Source organism: Bactrocera latifrons, unplaced genomic scaffold, assembly GCF_001853355.1.
Source record: "Bactrocera latifrons isolate USDA-ARS-PBARC rearing strain unplaced genomic scaffold, ASM185335v1 scaffold_4, whole genome shotgun sequence".
NCBI classification, from domain to species: Eukaryota; Metazoa; Arthropoda; class Insecta; order Diptera; family Tephritidae; genus Bactrocera; species Bactrocera latifrons.
In genome coordinates this window covers 2436334-2452828 of record NW_017537045.1, presented here as the reverse complement: position 1 = coordinate 2452828, position 16495 = coordinate 2436334, and the positions used below count along the sequence as shown (strand labels likewise).

Here is a 16495-nt window from a genome sequence, read left to right as displayed (position 1 = left end):
CAAGGTTTGTATGCATTTATTGTAGGTATATTTTTGTAGATCGACTCGTTAACAATTTTTCACAACTGTTCTACAAAATAAAACATACCGTTCTTTACAACTCAGGTTTGCATAAATTCTACACTTCTGCTTCATTTCTATACCTATTTAACGGGTCTATACGAATTTAAGCTTTATTCTGAATACGCTAGCTCATGACATATTTACCATGGATACATACAAAAAAATTGTAAACATTGCAGAAATCTGTTTCTATGCAGAAACATAGTAAAAAGTTCCTTTTATTCGGTGCTCAAGTGTGAAAGTTTTCTAAAGAAAGGCAACAAATTATTTTTCGAAGCGTTAAAGTCGTAAAAATTTATTGCCTTAGCAGCAACAGCAACAAAGTAAGACTACTTTATGGTTTTCAGTTTTCAATGGAAGCGATGAATGCTTTAGAATATCTGCTTTTGTGAAAGCTGAACCAAATTAATAAAATGCTATAATAAAATATACAATAAAGTCAGCAGTTGCTGATGTTTCGATAAATCTATAATGGCAGTAGTTTAATTAACCCGAATTTAAAATAAGTAATTTAGTAAAAAAGCGTGATTATTTTGACGAGACACCAGACTAGAAGACCTTGAAAGTCTGAAAGCTGAAATGTGCTGTCTCGAGAACTTCATGTATATTTAGCAGTTCTTCCGGTTTGGTTCGATCTTTCGTTACTCAAAACGCGACAGTTAGGGAATGCATTCCATTTTAGTTTAATAGTTTCTCGTTTCGATTTCATATTCAGCTGAACAACTTATAAGAAAAATTGGCTTGCATAAAACGGCGTTTATCTTTAAATATTGATTCTTCCGGTTTGGTTCGGTCTTTACTTTTCGGCTCTTTTCTAAATGCTATAGACACATATCATGAAATCCCTTGACTAGTTTTAAATTTATCTTTAAAAAATTTGCACAAATAGCAATTTTTGGAGACTGTGCAAGAACTGAAGCCGATCAATCTTCCCAAGCGACGTCGCTTCGTTCTATGAGCCCCAGAAAACTTCCAAGAAAATCCAAATTTTTTTTCGCGATGAGGCCGATTTCTGGCTCAATAGCTGTATAGGCAAGCCAAAACAAAATTGCCGCATTTTGGCGACCGTTATGGCGGCATAATAGTCGGCTATTTACCGGCTGAAATTGAAACTCGTGATTTCGGCGACATCTGGTTTTAACAGAAGAACATTTCGGTGAGAAGTTAATTATACGTTTTGGGCCGGTCCATTGACCACCTAGATCGTGTGTTCTCACGCCGTTAAAATCTTTTCCTGTTCGGATATGTAAAATTCCGACCTGGGAGCAAAAGATTAAGCGTATCATTTGCCAGTTACCAGTCCAAATTCTCGAACGATTCAGCGAAAATTGTACTAAACGGATGGACCGTCTGAAACGTAGCCGCGACTAACATTTGAAATAGATAATCTTCAAAAAATAAATGATAAAGAATCTAAATGATAATAACATTACTATTATTATATTATAATACTCTTTTAAATTACGAAGAATGAAACGTATGATGCTTGAGTTGATAAGAGAGGCCGAATCTGTTAGGATATTTGGTGTGTAATTGAGTCTGTGTAAGACCTAAGCAGCTACACACATTTATAAAAACTTGCAAGCAGAAGATTATGAACCCCAGAAGCAAATATGTGGAGTTTATGAGCACCAACTAATAAGTTGTGGGTTTGAAATCTACCAAACTTGAAAGGCAGTGAGCTGTCCCACCTCAGCAGGGAATATAAAAGCAGCCATGACTTCCTCACACAAAACTCCATAGCTTTTGGTCAAGGTCTTTGATATCACAACATTTGCGTTATTGATCCTACAGAATGAAATATTTAGCAAACTATGTTGAAAGAACTGTGTAACTGCAAGTAGGCAGATAAATTACCAGCTAAACTACCTGTTAGATATCATGAAGCGTGGGGTATATATGAGAATTACATCAAAGGACCGGGCTTATAACGTGTCTTATAATACTTCGTTGCAGTAAAGCTTCTTTAGGCTTTAAAGTCTCGTTCTTTTATTAATCATTCACTTTCATTTGCGCTAAACTCAACTGATGACGTCATCGTGTTTCATTAACCTTGAACCTTTATTGACTTTCCACTGCAGCTCGTGACAGATTTTCGAAATTTCCATTTTGTATTTGAAACAACAATTGATTTTAGCTTAGAGATACCGACACATGCTGCCAGCGCTACCAGAATTCGGCAATGAAAACAAGCATGCAATTTTATTTCCAAAACGTGACTTGTGTGAGTAAAAGTTTAAAATCATAAATGTTTTTTTAGTATGGAATACTAAAAATTAAGAAAAAAGATTGTGTGTAGCAAGTGTCTTACATACGCATACAGGCACGAAGCGTCCGTGAAGAACAGGTTCCGACGCCAACCACAGCCGGCCGGTAAAATATAATAGCACGTGTGGGTAGCGGTGTGCAGACTTATTATTATTATTTTTTTTTTTAACAGGAAGACGAAGGCAAAAACAACAACAAACGCACGAGCAAAGGAGCAGCGGCGCGCATGCGTCGTGAAGGCAACTTGATAGGAAAGCTGCAGCAATCTGCAACCTTCACGAGCGACTTTACTGATAAGCCGTATTCTAGTTTCTTTTTTTTTTTGTTTTTGTAAATAATTTGTTTAACACACGTGTGGGAACTCTAAACCGCACACATGCATACGTGCCTGGCTTGAAGCAAATAATAAATTTTGCGATTTTACTTGCTTCACACTAATTTGCTTGACTTCAATATTGTCATCGCTGACGTTAATGATAATGTTGTTGTTGCTTTTATTAAAATTTTTGTTGCTGTTACTGTTACTGTTATTATTAATATTGTTGTTGTTGTCACTGATATTTTTATTACGACGAGGTGAGCCAGCGCTATGAATGAAACTGCAGCGTTGCTTAGGCTCACGCCTCTGCAGGGCGGCCGACGAATGTCGTTGGCGCGGCGTCTTGAAACCCGAGAGCGCGGTAATATGAAATACATAAAGTAGGCGATTAAATGCACTACGCTCGGTCACAAGGCGTATAATGAGTGCAATGCGATATATGTATGTAGAAAACAGCGAGTTCAGGGGAAGAAGAGGGGCATACAAAGCGTCAGTTTACTCTATATCACATGGTTATGAAATGAATGTAAAAAAAATGCAAGCAAAATGAAAATAAATAGCAAAATATTACAATTGCAGTTAATGTAGCAGAAAAATGGTGCAAAAATAACAGTAACAACAATAACAAAAACTGTGCGAATAATATTCCGTCCAGGCGTATTAAGTCGACAAAAGGTGTAAATACACACAGTAGTGTGCGAAATATAAGCAATATTGCTTTGGAACATTTATTTTTCATTTTTTTAGTATAAAACAAGTACAACAGTGAAAGCAGAAATACCTGGGTATATGGTAAAATCAGTAATTGAGAAAATACATACAGTAATGTGCAAAATATGTGCAACTTACCCTTAACACAGTCATGTTTATTTCAGTTTTCAAAATTCAGAAAAAAAAATTGTGTTCTCCAAATCGCGTTGAGGCATATTAATTTGGAAAAAAATTTAAATACACACAGTAGTGTGCAAAAGAGTTGCAGCATTATTTAAGTTCATTTCAAAAATCAAAGAACAACTATGAGATGCGAAATTGCATGGAGGCATTTGAATTTGAGACAAACTGTAAAATCACACAGTGGTGTGCAAAATATATGTAACATTATTTCATTTCAAAGTTAAACAACAATTAAACAGAAAATACGTTGAAGCATATTAATTTGAGAAACATTTTAAATACACACAATCGTGTGCAAAATATATGCAACATTATTTCGATTCAAAATTAAATAACAACATTGAAAGAGAATATACGTTGAGGCATATTAATTTGAGAAAATTTTTGAATACACACAGTGGTGTGCAAAATATATGCAAAAGTGCGTTGAATTATGGAAAGAGAATATATGGAGTACCGCGCAAAATATATGCAACGAAATATTGTAACAGTTATTTCTAAGCATATTTTTAAAATATTGCAACAAATGTGCGTTCAAAATTACATTAAATCTACTCTAGTTGAAAAAATATGTAATTGCCTGGTGTGGCGTATGTTTTTGACATGAAAAGTAACTTCAATTTCTATAAACCAAGCAATTATTCCACTTTTAAGAAGTTGCATATTTTTTGCACAACACTGTACAGACATGCATATGCAGTCACAAAACGAAAACGAAATCGAATTCGCATGTGACTTCACTCTCATATGCTTATGCACAAAATTTCAATGTCAGGAGCACGATTTATGCGTCTGTGCGCATGCGCCTGGATTTCTGTGCAGGCGTCAAAAAAGGGCAATCGCATAGGCGTTGGCAGTTCATTGACTTGCCGGCTTTTGCGCAGGCGTGCCGCATGCATACAAACACAACTTCATATACTACATATATTCTCATATTGTATTATGCATTATCCGCTCACTTTTGCTCACTTCTGATTTCAGAACGCGCCATGCACACGCAGACATGGCAAGGGCTGAAGTTGATTGAGTGATTTATGGTAAAAAGGATTGATCGCATAATTGAATATTGGCTTGATCAATTTTTGGGTTGCTTTAGGTTCTTTCTTTCTTACTTTTGTTGAATAGAAACAAATAAAAGTAAAGAAGAAAAAAAAATTTTGAATGGTATAGTTCTCAGCCGTTCCCTTCTTTTTTAACATATTGAAGACTAAAAAAAAGTGTGGACATTGAAGGATAGTTGGAAAGTTTCTCTACCTACCAGTAAGTATTTTGAACTAAACGTCAAAGTCGATACTCGAACTCAACACCCATTGGTTAGTTAGCCGACAAACTTTACAGTCATTTTCGGCGGATTCCTTTACTCAGTTGAAAAAAAATCAGCTGCACCGCTATTGCACATACATCTCCAACAATACGATGAGAGTCAAATGCGTGATATTTCCGGCTTTCTTTAGAAATCATAGTAAATAATTCCTAAACTTATCCAGTCGCTGTCTTATCAGCTCCAAGACAAAAGCAACATTTCTTAAGGCAGTAGGAGTCGGAGCAGATGAAATGTTAAAATATTGTAATCGTTTAGGTTATCGATGAGCTCCTCAGAAGTGAGTCTTATTTGATGTATATCAAAAATACTTTTTCATTTTATTGTGGCTGGTAAGAACATCAATTAGTTACCCAAGAAACAATCAAATTAGATGAAGATGAGACCACGGGCTATTTTGATTTGTTCAACTACAAGTGAAAACTTTGATGTTCTTACTATTAGAAAAAAATACTGACTTTCTACCATATGTCCGTTTTGATAATCAACAACTACTATTTTCCGCTCAATAAGCATTTCTGGGGTTGAACATCACTGAAAATACCAATATCACTGGATCACTGGAAATACTGATATGGACCGAGCTTTAAGATTTAGTGAAGTTCCTTTCTTTTTTAACTAATCTGCGGTTTAAGTTTCTATGAAACAGTTTGAATTTTCGGCTATTCGGATCATGTGGCTATTGTGGGAATGAGCTCAACAAAAGTTTGTTATTCTCAAGAAAATATTAATTTTGATTGATATTTGTGGTGCACTACGAACTCCAGGAACTATGACATATGTTGCATATAGCACCTATGGATACAGCCGCAAGGTGTATGTCCGCGAAAGCTGTCCTCTTAGAGAATCTTGGTACTTAGATGACTGCGGGCCTGGGCGCTCTGGAATCCTCGCACACTTTCATGTTATAAAGGTGCAGGATCCACTCTGATAGTTGGATGGCGATACCAGCCTTGAGTTTGCTGACTGTGCGCTCAATACTTTTGAAAGAATATGCAGACTCCCTATCCCCAGAATCGAGTTGTCCAGACTCACTATCTATAGAATCGAGTTAGTGTATAATTAGAATGGTTTGGGTGCTCGGATGGATACATTGATATTACAGAAAATTATTTCTATTCTTATTTTTATTGACTAAGGAGGCAATCCTTTCAAATTCCATTTAAAAGCATCTCATTAAATGCCAATTTGCAAGTTTAGTGTTATGTAAAAGATGACTTCATTCACATGTATATAATTCTTCAAGGTCAATATTAACACTAGTTTTACATATATGCCTTTTATATACTGATACACATGGGCGCAGAGAAATTTTCATTACAACTCTGCGCATTAAAAATCGGTTCTGGAAACTACAAACGCACCACTATTCCTGACATAAGATGACTCACATGCTGTTGAAATTAAAGCTTACAAATCTTGCCACACGTCAGATACGGGCAAGAGAATTGCATAACCCTGAACAAAGATGACTCACCTAATGTCAGTTGGGGGTGTCAAAAGCAATAAAGAAGTATACACAACAATAATAAAAACCGTGAAATAAGGCGACACATACATAGAATATGAACGCGTATAGATGGCCAGATGAAGGCAATTCAAGGACACTTTGACCCAAATATATGCGAAACCGAAGGCAAAGTGGATGTGTGTGGTTGCCAGAAGCACAAAACAAAAAATAATAATTAAAGTGAAAAATAGAGTATACAGCGGGTGTGAGACATTGAAGTGTTTATACTGAAGTGCATAAAAGTTTGCCACAAATTTTATATTTTACAAAGCAATAACACAAGTGGGTAATTGGTTGCCACAAAAGATTGAATCGTATGAAATACGCCGAAAAAATCGCAATAAATTAGGCAGCTGTGTCATGAACAATCAGCAGCAAAAGTTACCCTTAAAAACTTTTAAGTAGAGACACTTATATGATTGTGAGTCAACATGCCTGCAAAAAGGGTTAATTAAAGTCAAACAACAGCATATTAAAATAAATAAATATTGTAGCACGCGCACATTTGGCCGACTGCTGTTCGCTGTGAACACACAAAATTTGAAGAATTCGGCAAAAAAGTGAAATCAAAGCGCCACAGGATAAAGTAAAGCACTTTGCCGAATGTGACCGAAATACAATAGCTTGAAGTGGCTGACAGTAGGGGTTGACGCCACTGGAAGCATGTGCTCAAAGCATGCGATGCCCYAGAGATTGTTATGATGATGATGAAGATGGTGCTACTGCTGGAGCAATGAATGAGATATGAAAGAGAAGCAGAGACAAATATAAGCAGCGATAGAAATACAGGGAGAGTTAAAGCATCAGAAAGTCAACAGGGGTAGAGCTACAGAGAGAGTTAAAATTTCACAGCTATATAGAGAGTAAATCCAACAGAATGACAGACATTTAACCCAGTACCTGAAACTATTAATGTAAAAACATATCTGTCTGTTATGTCTAGCTGTTAGCTAGTGCTGCCAGATATTTTGTTTAAGGTGCACTCAATACTATTAAAACAATTAGAAGCTTACTAAAGGGATATTTTCCCAATGTGTTGACAATGCCACGACGCCTTTCGCATACAATTCAATATTTCTAGCATATCAAGCTAAAACGAACCAATAATTATCAAAAAAAAAAAAGGATAAAAAAGAAGTTATGACATCTGCGAGACTTTTTGAAACGTACAGTAACCTAAATTATTCCTATGGTTACATTAATCGGTTAGTTATTTATGTTAATTGTAGGATAGTCAATAGTTTAGGTTGAAGTCATGATGGTGATGAGCTTTGTAGGCACCGTTATTATGCCTTATCTATGATTTCAGACCATTGGAGCCAAACCCGGCTAAATTGACAAACCACATAGAAGAGGAGATTCATGAGAAGTCAAAGAGAACTTTTCCACTCTCCAGTAGAGAAGAATGTAAAAATGGTTCTGTGGTCACAGTTCCAACGGCAAAATATACATTTGTATTCAGTAACCCGTTACTGCCAGTATGATATTATATTCGACCTTGTTGATGAACTCGGGCTAAATAGCAAAGCAACCGAGAAGGGAAGACCAGAAGGAATTAAACACGACTTTTTCATTTTCCAGTAAAGAAAAATTAACCAATAGATCAGTTTCTTCTGTTGTCGACAGCTCCAACGGCGAAATTTGTCTATTTACTGACAGATGAAAAGGTGAAATAGAAACAGCAGCGGTATCTTTTTTAGTAATCCATACGGAGAAGATAGTTTCAAACTAAATGACTACAATTAAATATTTCATGTAGAAGATAGTTTCTTAAGAGAAGGTGTCAAGTGGGCTTCTGCTCTAACCAACAAGAAAAGAAAAATCAGACATTTTAACCCACTCAGGGCAGCTTATTATGGACAATTTGAACACAGTATATGGACACATTCGGTTCATGCTGTAAAAACTGGATCACGATATTAATTATTGCTAAAGACGCCTCGGAATTATAATGAGTACAGTTTTATTATTACGACTGGCAAGCTGATGTAAACTCGGCTATAACCTTGTAAGCGGTGTTTACGCCACTAAAGAAGAAGTTTTATTAGGTTATAAGTTTAAAAAAGCTTAATAAGAATCTATTATTGAAATTCCCTTTCACCAAGGGCATTCTTCTTTATATCTTTTCTCTTATTATTTTAAATATATTTTATCCACGCTAAAACAACCAAATGCTATATATTTCATTTAAGTGGCAATGCTTTTAAGGGATAAACGGTAAATTTAACATATCGAGAGAGAGAGAGAGAGAGAGAGTCAGAGAAACACTTTTTTACGTACCACAATGATTTCTCCTAAATAAAAGTTGACAGCAAAAGTAATAAATGCAATAAAAGAAGACACAAGCAGTTATCAGGCATTCACTAAAATCACAAAATTATCCCTTTATAGTTGAATTTTACAGTTTACTTTTATAAATTATTAAATGTACTTTAAAAATTCCACTTCACTGTCTATCAACAGTATCTCTAATAAACTTACGTGGTGGTTGCGCGAACAGAATATAAAGAGCGCAACACTCTCGAAACCATTAAGCACAAAAAACTGTTGTACATTATCTCTGCCAACATCCACCGGTACTTTTGCGGCACACTTATCAAAAGTATCGATTTTTCGAACTATTCGCCGCTTTTGTGTACGAGTACAAGTTCAGCCACTGTTATGAGCCACCCCAGCGTACGAGAAAAATTTGCTATCAGCGAAAATGTGCAGCAACCCTCTAAATCTCATTTGCCGAATTTGACTTTACACACCGGTAAAGGACGGAAGGAAATGTTTGTCAATGGCTATGAAAGCGGTGGCTTAAACAATAGAAATTATTTTATATTTGTGGAAGCAGATTGCAGTTAGACGTTTTGTAAGCGCACCACGAATCATTCATACATAAAGCGAATACTTTGTGTGGTACTTCGTATTGACCTCTCAGTGGTGGGCAAATTAATGTGCATTGAACTCGTATCTAACGCGAATTTCTTGTGTGGTGGCGCTGACAAATTAGCGACTTTTGTGTACTCCGGTTTGGGAGAAACAGATGTGAGGGAGAAAAGGGGCGACATGTTTAAGAGGGTACTTTGAAGACACCTTATAACTGATAAAATTCAATTGATAAAATTTTTAATGAATCTAACTGTTAACTGTATGCGTGTATAGTACAGGCAACAGCTTTTAAGAATTTTTGGAACACACGGGTGTAGATGAAATGGATTCGTAGATATTATACAATGCCACAATTGTTATTACTACAGTATGCTGTCTTCAAAATAATAAGATTAGATAAAGTTGTCAGCGAAAACATCTCGTTTCTGTTATTAAATATTCGTGATATGTGTGGAGAGATGACAACAAACTAAGGGACTGACAGCAAATAAAGTTTTGAATGTTTAAACGACTGATAAAGAACATAACGAACATAGCGCAACAAACGAAAGTCTTCAAGTAAATATTGAACAACGTTCTGGCTTCAAAATCTGGTAAAAAGTTCTCCTAAAGAAACGACAGGATAGCTTTCATTCAGAAAGAAAACTCAAAAACATAGTTTACGAATGATTAGTTCATTAGAAGTGGGCAGTAATATATTCTGCCGCTTCTACTGCATCCAGCTTCGGGAGGCTAAACACTACTACTAAAAAAATATTAACCAGTCACTTAAAGAAACATTTGTTAGTTATGCCCAAAGGCAGTCACCGTGCAAACCTTATGAGGCTTTCTAACTACAGTAAATAATATTAAGAATTGGAAATCGGGGACTGTGAAAAACAAAACTATAAACTCTGTAGAGAATATGTTTATGCCATAAATAATTCGGATTTGATGGAAGAGACTCCGTTCTCTATAATTAATAGAAAATTGTATCTAATATAAACGAAGCTGGTTTTATCAAAGGTCAAAAATTTAGGAGCACGCTTTAGGATGATATAATTAAAAACGACAATGAATGAGCTCTGTAGTATTTGGTATATGGTAGAAACTATATTTCGGTTATGGAATCGATTCGGTTATGAGATCGAAATCTAATGCGGAATAACTCTTGCCAACACTTGCTACTTCGAACTGAGTGGGCAATTGAAAAGTAAGTAATCTCTCGGCGAGCAAAGACCAAACTCTATAAGACACTCATTATTCGCGTCCTCCTATATGCTACAGAGGCATGGACGATCACAACATCTGATGATTCGTCGTTACGGGTTTTCAAGAGAAAGATTCTGCAAAAGATTTAAGACCCTTTGCGCTTTGGCAACGGCGAATAATGCAGTCGATGGTACGATGAGTTGTACGAGATATACGACGATATTGACATAGTTCAACGAATTAAGGGACAGCGGAAGATATCCAACCCGGTGGAGAAGGATCTGGTTATATTTGGAATTTCCAATTTGTGTCAAACAGTGAAAAACAAAAACGACTGATGCGCTGTTGTCAACTTGGCTATAACCGTGTAAGCGGTGTCTACGCCTCGAAGTTGACTCGAAATTTGTCACACACCGAAGAAAATGTCGGATACCCTAAACAAATATGAATGAACAGAGTGCCGAGCTGAGTGGATTTAGCCATGTACATCTATCTGCCCATATATACACCAACTATGTTTTCAAGATATCGGTCTAAAATTTCGCTCAGCACTCGTCGTTTTATCCACAATAAGTTCTTCATTTGTCGAAACCGCTGATAGTGTATATACCACTACCATTTAATATTTATATCTTCAAGAAAATTGGCATGGTTTTGATCCAAGGCAACGGTATAAATCTTCAAACAAATTGCTAAGAATGGATCCCTTTAGCTGGATATAAACTGACTGATCAAAATCAAGTACTCTTATGGGATTTGGGATATTTGCTTCGATGCAACCGTTGTTAAGGTTTTTTTCTTTTTTTATACTCTCGCAACAAAGTTGCTAAAGAGAGTATTATAGTTTTGTTCACATAACGGTTGTTTGTAAGTCCTAAAACTGAAAGAGTCAGATATACTGTTGTATATACCAAAGTGATCAGGGTGACGAGTAGAGTTGAAATACGGATGTCTGGCTGTCTGGCTGTCCGTCCGTCCGTGCAAGCTGTAACTTGAGTAAAAATTGGGATATCATGATGAAACTTGGTACACGTATTTCCTGGCTCCATAAGAAGGTTAAATTCGAAGATGGGCAAAATTGGCCCACTGCCACGCCCACAAAATGGCGAAAACCGAAAACCTATCAAAACCTAAGTGTCATAACTAAGCCATAAATAAAGATATTAAAGTGAAATTTGGCACAAAAGATCGCATTAGGGAGGGGCATATTTGGACGTGATTTTTTGGAAAAGTGGGCGCGGCCCCGCCCCTACTATGCTTTTTGTACATATCTCGGAAACTACTGAAGCTATGTTAACCAAACTCTACAGAGTTGTTTCATTTAGGCATTTCCGTATATAGTTTAAAAATGGAAGAAATCGGATAATAAGCACGCCCACATCCCATACAAAAGGTTATGTTGAAAATCACTAAAAGTGCGTTAACCGACTAACAAGAAACGTCAGAAACACTAAATTTTACGGAAGAAATGTCAAACGTCGCCCACTTATTGACCAAAAACCATATCTCAGGAACTACTCGACCGATTTCAATGAAATTCGGTACATAATAGTTTCTTAACACCCTGATGACATGTACGAATTATGGGTGAAATCCATCTGATGCCTTCTCTGTATAATATATACATTAGGAACCAATGATGATAGCGAAATAAAACTTTACACAAATACGGTATTTGATGCGAGAGTATAAAATGTTCGATGACACCCGAACTTAGCCCTTCCTTACTTGTTTTTTATTAATTCCATGTCGAATTATGAAAGCCAAATCACTGCACGAACACATTCTGGAAATATTGGATATATAAACACGCCACAATTTACGATTTCGCGCTTATTTATAAACTTAACGCTCGTAATTGTGGAATTTAGCATAAGTATAAACTAAGGAATTTATAAAAAAATACAACAATTAAATAAAATAAACGTACCTGTTTGCAAAAGTCTGTTTGAAATTAATTTCCTGAGCAGCTGTATGGCATTTGTTAACGCTAAAATATGTTTTGGTTTACAAATTGCACTATTTCATATAATTATTTATTATGTATATTTGTTATTTTAATCTTTGTATATTAATACAAACTTGCTTACTGCCGAAAACACACTAATACTTATTGAAATTTCTTCTCACTTTTTATACTTTTAATTTTATTATATTTAATTTTAGCTTGGACAAACTGTGTTCGAATAGCATCCTCAGATTTTGGGGTTAAAATGGGTATGTACGAAAAAAGGAAGTTTTCTAGATTGGGAAAAAATGCATATAGTTGCCGTTCTTAAAGTTCAAAAATTCAACTATTGAAAGTGCGTTAACCCCGAAATCAGGGGATGCTATTCTAAACTTTTCCCTTAATTTTTTTTTTTTAATTATTTAAAAGAATTGATTATTAAAAAAATATATATATAGACATATATATATGCATATATAACACTTCATTAAACTATTGACCGATTCTGTGCACTAAGCTACTTAAATACATATCGACACATATGGTTTTCCGGAATACTTTTATCGCACCCTTGTTTACTCGTTTACCTCAATCATACAAATTTTTGCATTTATCTGCTTTAAATTCTTTTCAAATTTTACTGCCCTCACTTGTAAACAAAAATTTTATTTCCACATTTCAAGATTGCAAAGCACAAGTTGGACGCTGGAGAAGCAAAAGTATACATTTGCCAACGAAACACACAGCGGTATATATGTAACAAGAGTATATTAGCACACAAAACCGAGTCGGCAGCGGCGCGTACACACCCTTTTCTGCGCACAACAACACTACAGTGTGCGCTACATACAAAAACAAAAGTCTAAAAGTCTACCAAATACAAAAGTCTATAAAAAAAACCAAAAAATAACAATATTGATAAAAATGTGCACCGTAACGATAGTTTTACAAGGTACATATACATAAATATGCAAAATAAATTGTGTGGCGCTAATAGAATATTTGTGGCAACCAAAAAATGTGTGGTATTAAAGAATTTTTGCAGCACTAAAAGAATCCTCTTTTTTATTGCTTTTTGCCGCGAAAAAAGTTTTACTTCCGCCACACAAATTGCCGTAAATCACGCAAAAATAGCAACATTAATATACACTGTAAACAAAATTTTCCGCTAAAATATTTAAGACACTCTAAAAATATGTTTTTCGTATACATATGTTACACGACACAACAGATTGAGTTTTCGAAAACTCCTTGGCAGCTTTAGGCTAGTATATTACATCTCTTCCTTATTGTCACCACAACACCACACAATAGGCGTGCGCTACTCGTTTCGGCCGCAGCTGCCGCCTTGGCTGCTGCACGTCAATCAGCAAAATCCGGCGCCCCCACCCAAAAAAGGCAAAGCTCCAACCGCAACGGGGCCAGGCAGGCTAACTGACATGTGTTGGCAGGGCAGCAACAAGCAGCGCAGCGATGCAGACAGACAATCAGTCAGCGCGGTCGGCGACGTTGTATTGTGCGCCGTAAAAGTCGCGTCACAGCTGAGAACAAGATCCACTTTGTTGTTATTGTTAGTGTTGTTGCAGTTTTTCGCTATTGCAAAAATTCATTTCCTTATTTCGTACAAATAAGGTAATTTGCGGCCTCCAAGCGACTCGAAATTATGCGCTAAAGTGAGTTTTAACGAGCACTATGCGGAAAAAGCAAAAAATCCAAAACAAACACACAAAATAAAATACAGAAAGTGAAAGAAAAAAGTCAAAAAATAGAGGCAATTTCATTAGAACTGCCAATGCCTGGAAGTTTCGACCACTCGCTCAATTCTAACCCATAAAGGAGTCATCAAAATCAAAACACTACACAACACACATTTACATATATACAAATTGCAAAGCAACAACAATACCGCTTAAATGATTCGCTACCGTTGCAAATTCAAGCACTATAATAAACGCACTCACAATTCTACACTTTTTCTACTATGCGTGCACACACTTCGCGGCAAACCGTTTGTTACTAAACCGTACGAAAGCCAACCGAAAACTGTGCGCCGGTTGTGTTCGCAGGCAGCGCTCAAGCGCATGGGCTAGTATGTTTGCCGCACGCCTGCAATGTGTAGAGAGCGCACAGCTGTCGCAGCAGCTTGCAGAGAGAACGCAGCCAGTAACTGCATTGCAGTAACGGTAACAGACCTTTTGACTGCGTTGGTGTGTAGTTGTTTGGGTTTACTGCGCGGTACAGTGGGTGAGTTTGCAAATATAACAAGGCGGAATTGCAAACCCAAAGAAATACATCTGTAAGTATATGTTTACCATCTACATATACGATGTTTTTGGCATTTCAATTTAAATAATCAAGTATATATATACTACATGAATCAAAAAGTCCGCGGTCTAATAATTTGACCTAGCTGTAAACTTGATGGCCCAATGGGTTCCCGTTTTTCAAGCAGTTATGCTTTTTATTGATTATTTTACCATGTTCGAATTTCTGAGTGATAAATATTCCATCTAAATCCCAAATAATATTGCTTAAATTGTCTGTGTTTTTTTCGATGTGGAAAGCTTCACCGAACAACAACGTTACATTCGTAAAACGAAATTCTATAACAATTGTTGCTTCGTTATGTTCTCTACTGAACAAGTATTGCTTAAAGAATTATGAATTTATTACGTTTTATCAAAGGAAAATATATCAATCGAAATTCACGAAACGAAAAGATTGTCTAAACACATTGGACACACAAAAAGAGATATATCATGAATAAAATCAATGCCTATGAACTAAACTTGAAAGTAGCGCAGACGGAGAAGGATTTTTTGTGAACCTCAGGAGGCTTTAACTTAAAATAAAAAATATTTTATATTAAATATTTCAAAAAATATTATGATTACAGCGAGTTCAAAAAAAGAGAAGTGCTGAATTTTGAAGACAGTGGAAAATAGTCGATTTTATTTAAACAATCATGCCAGAAGAGATCGTGTATGAAATTTGATCTAGACAGTGGAAAATAGTCCTCTCTAACGATTTTATTTAAACAATCATGCAAGAAGAGATCGTGTCTGATATTTAATCTAGGAAATACTTGCTTCATAAGCGAAAATCTCGGCATATAACCCAATGCTCAGTAAAGAGAACGCAAATAGAACACTATTTTTAGGGGCAGCCTTAAAGACTTGATATATTTTTTTAAATATTTAGCTCCACGAGCTTTGCTTGGCAAAAATTAAACAAACTACAATTTTTACCCACTGTTACTAGGTCGCTGTCACTGCACATTTTACGAATGCACCTACAACGAGAGAGCTAGTCAGCTAAACAAATGTCGAATAAGACAAATGAGAACAAACTTTTCAAAGCAACAGCAACATTAGGAGCCTGTCAACTAAAACAATAAACATAAACAGCAGGCCGCAGGAGGTCTGACTATTTGACAACAACACCAAGAGTCAAACAGTTGAACGACTTACGCGCCCCGGTTAAAGCAACAACTAAACCACATGTTTGTTAAAACTGTTAGTGAGTGCAATGCATGCTCAGAACGACGCGTCGCGACGCGGGCATACGAAAAAGTCAACCACCGAAAATAATGCAGCACAACCCAACTAAACAATGCAATTGCCAACCAGCTGCAACTGCGATAAGCACAACAACAATAGCAAACACTATAAACACAAGATGTTGAAACAAATTAGATAAATGCCAATTGGCAAAATGATAGGCGAGCAATAAATGTGCGCACACAGTTGTTTTCGTGAGACCGGCAAACAAAATGAACAACAGAGCGGGAGCGTGCAAAGATAGTAAACTTTGAGAGCAAATGCGTGCAGTGAGAGACTGCGCTGTATACATTGTCAATAGAGAATTTATTGGTTAAATGCTGCAGAGCTATGCTGGTTGGAGCTCTGTTAAGTGACTAACAGCACATACTTATGTTATTGGAGGAGCTGTTAAATTAAAAGCAATTACAGTGGATCACACTAGCAGGGCGGTATGGAATAGTTAATGTTGCTGATATAAATGACTTTTTATGATAATTTTACTAAAACAGAAATATGCATGAAAAAAATTAATAATAAATATATTATAATAATAAAATAAATT

At 36.1% G+C, this 16495-nt stretch overlaps 2 protein-coding genes across 5 annotated transcripts in view; both read right to left on the bottom strand.

Annotated features, from left to right (window-relative positions):
- Positions 1–12433, bottom strand: part of LOC108972451 (disheveled-associated activator of morphogenesis 1) — a 199646-nt gene extending 187213 nt beyond the window's left edge. Inside the window, exon 1 of the mRNA XM_018939036.1 lies at positions 12374–12433. The gene's annotated coding sequence lies outside the window, so the exon portion shown is untranslated. The remainder of the gene's footprint in view (positions 1–12373) is intronic.
- LOC108972454 (guanylate kinase-like) overlaps positions 1–14417 on the bottom strand; it is a 137591-nt gene extending 123174 nt beyond the window's left edge. Inside the window, exons 1-2 of one of the 4 annotated variants that reach the window (XM_018939037.1) lie at positions 14298–14417; positions 12374–12581 (exon numbers count right to left, since the gene is read on the bottom strand). The gene's annotated coding sequence lies outside the window, so the exon portion shown is untranslated. The remainder of the gene's footprint in view (positions 1–12373; positions 12582–14297) is intronic. The other 3 variants (XM_018939038.1, XM_018939039.1, XM_018939041.1) reach the window with 3 other exon arrangements.
- Positions 14418–16495: the final 2078 nt, after the last annotated feature.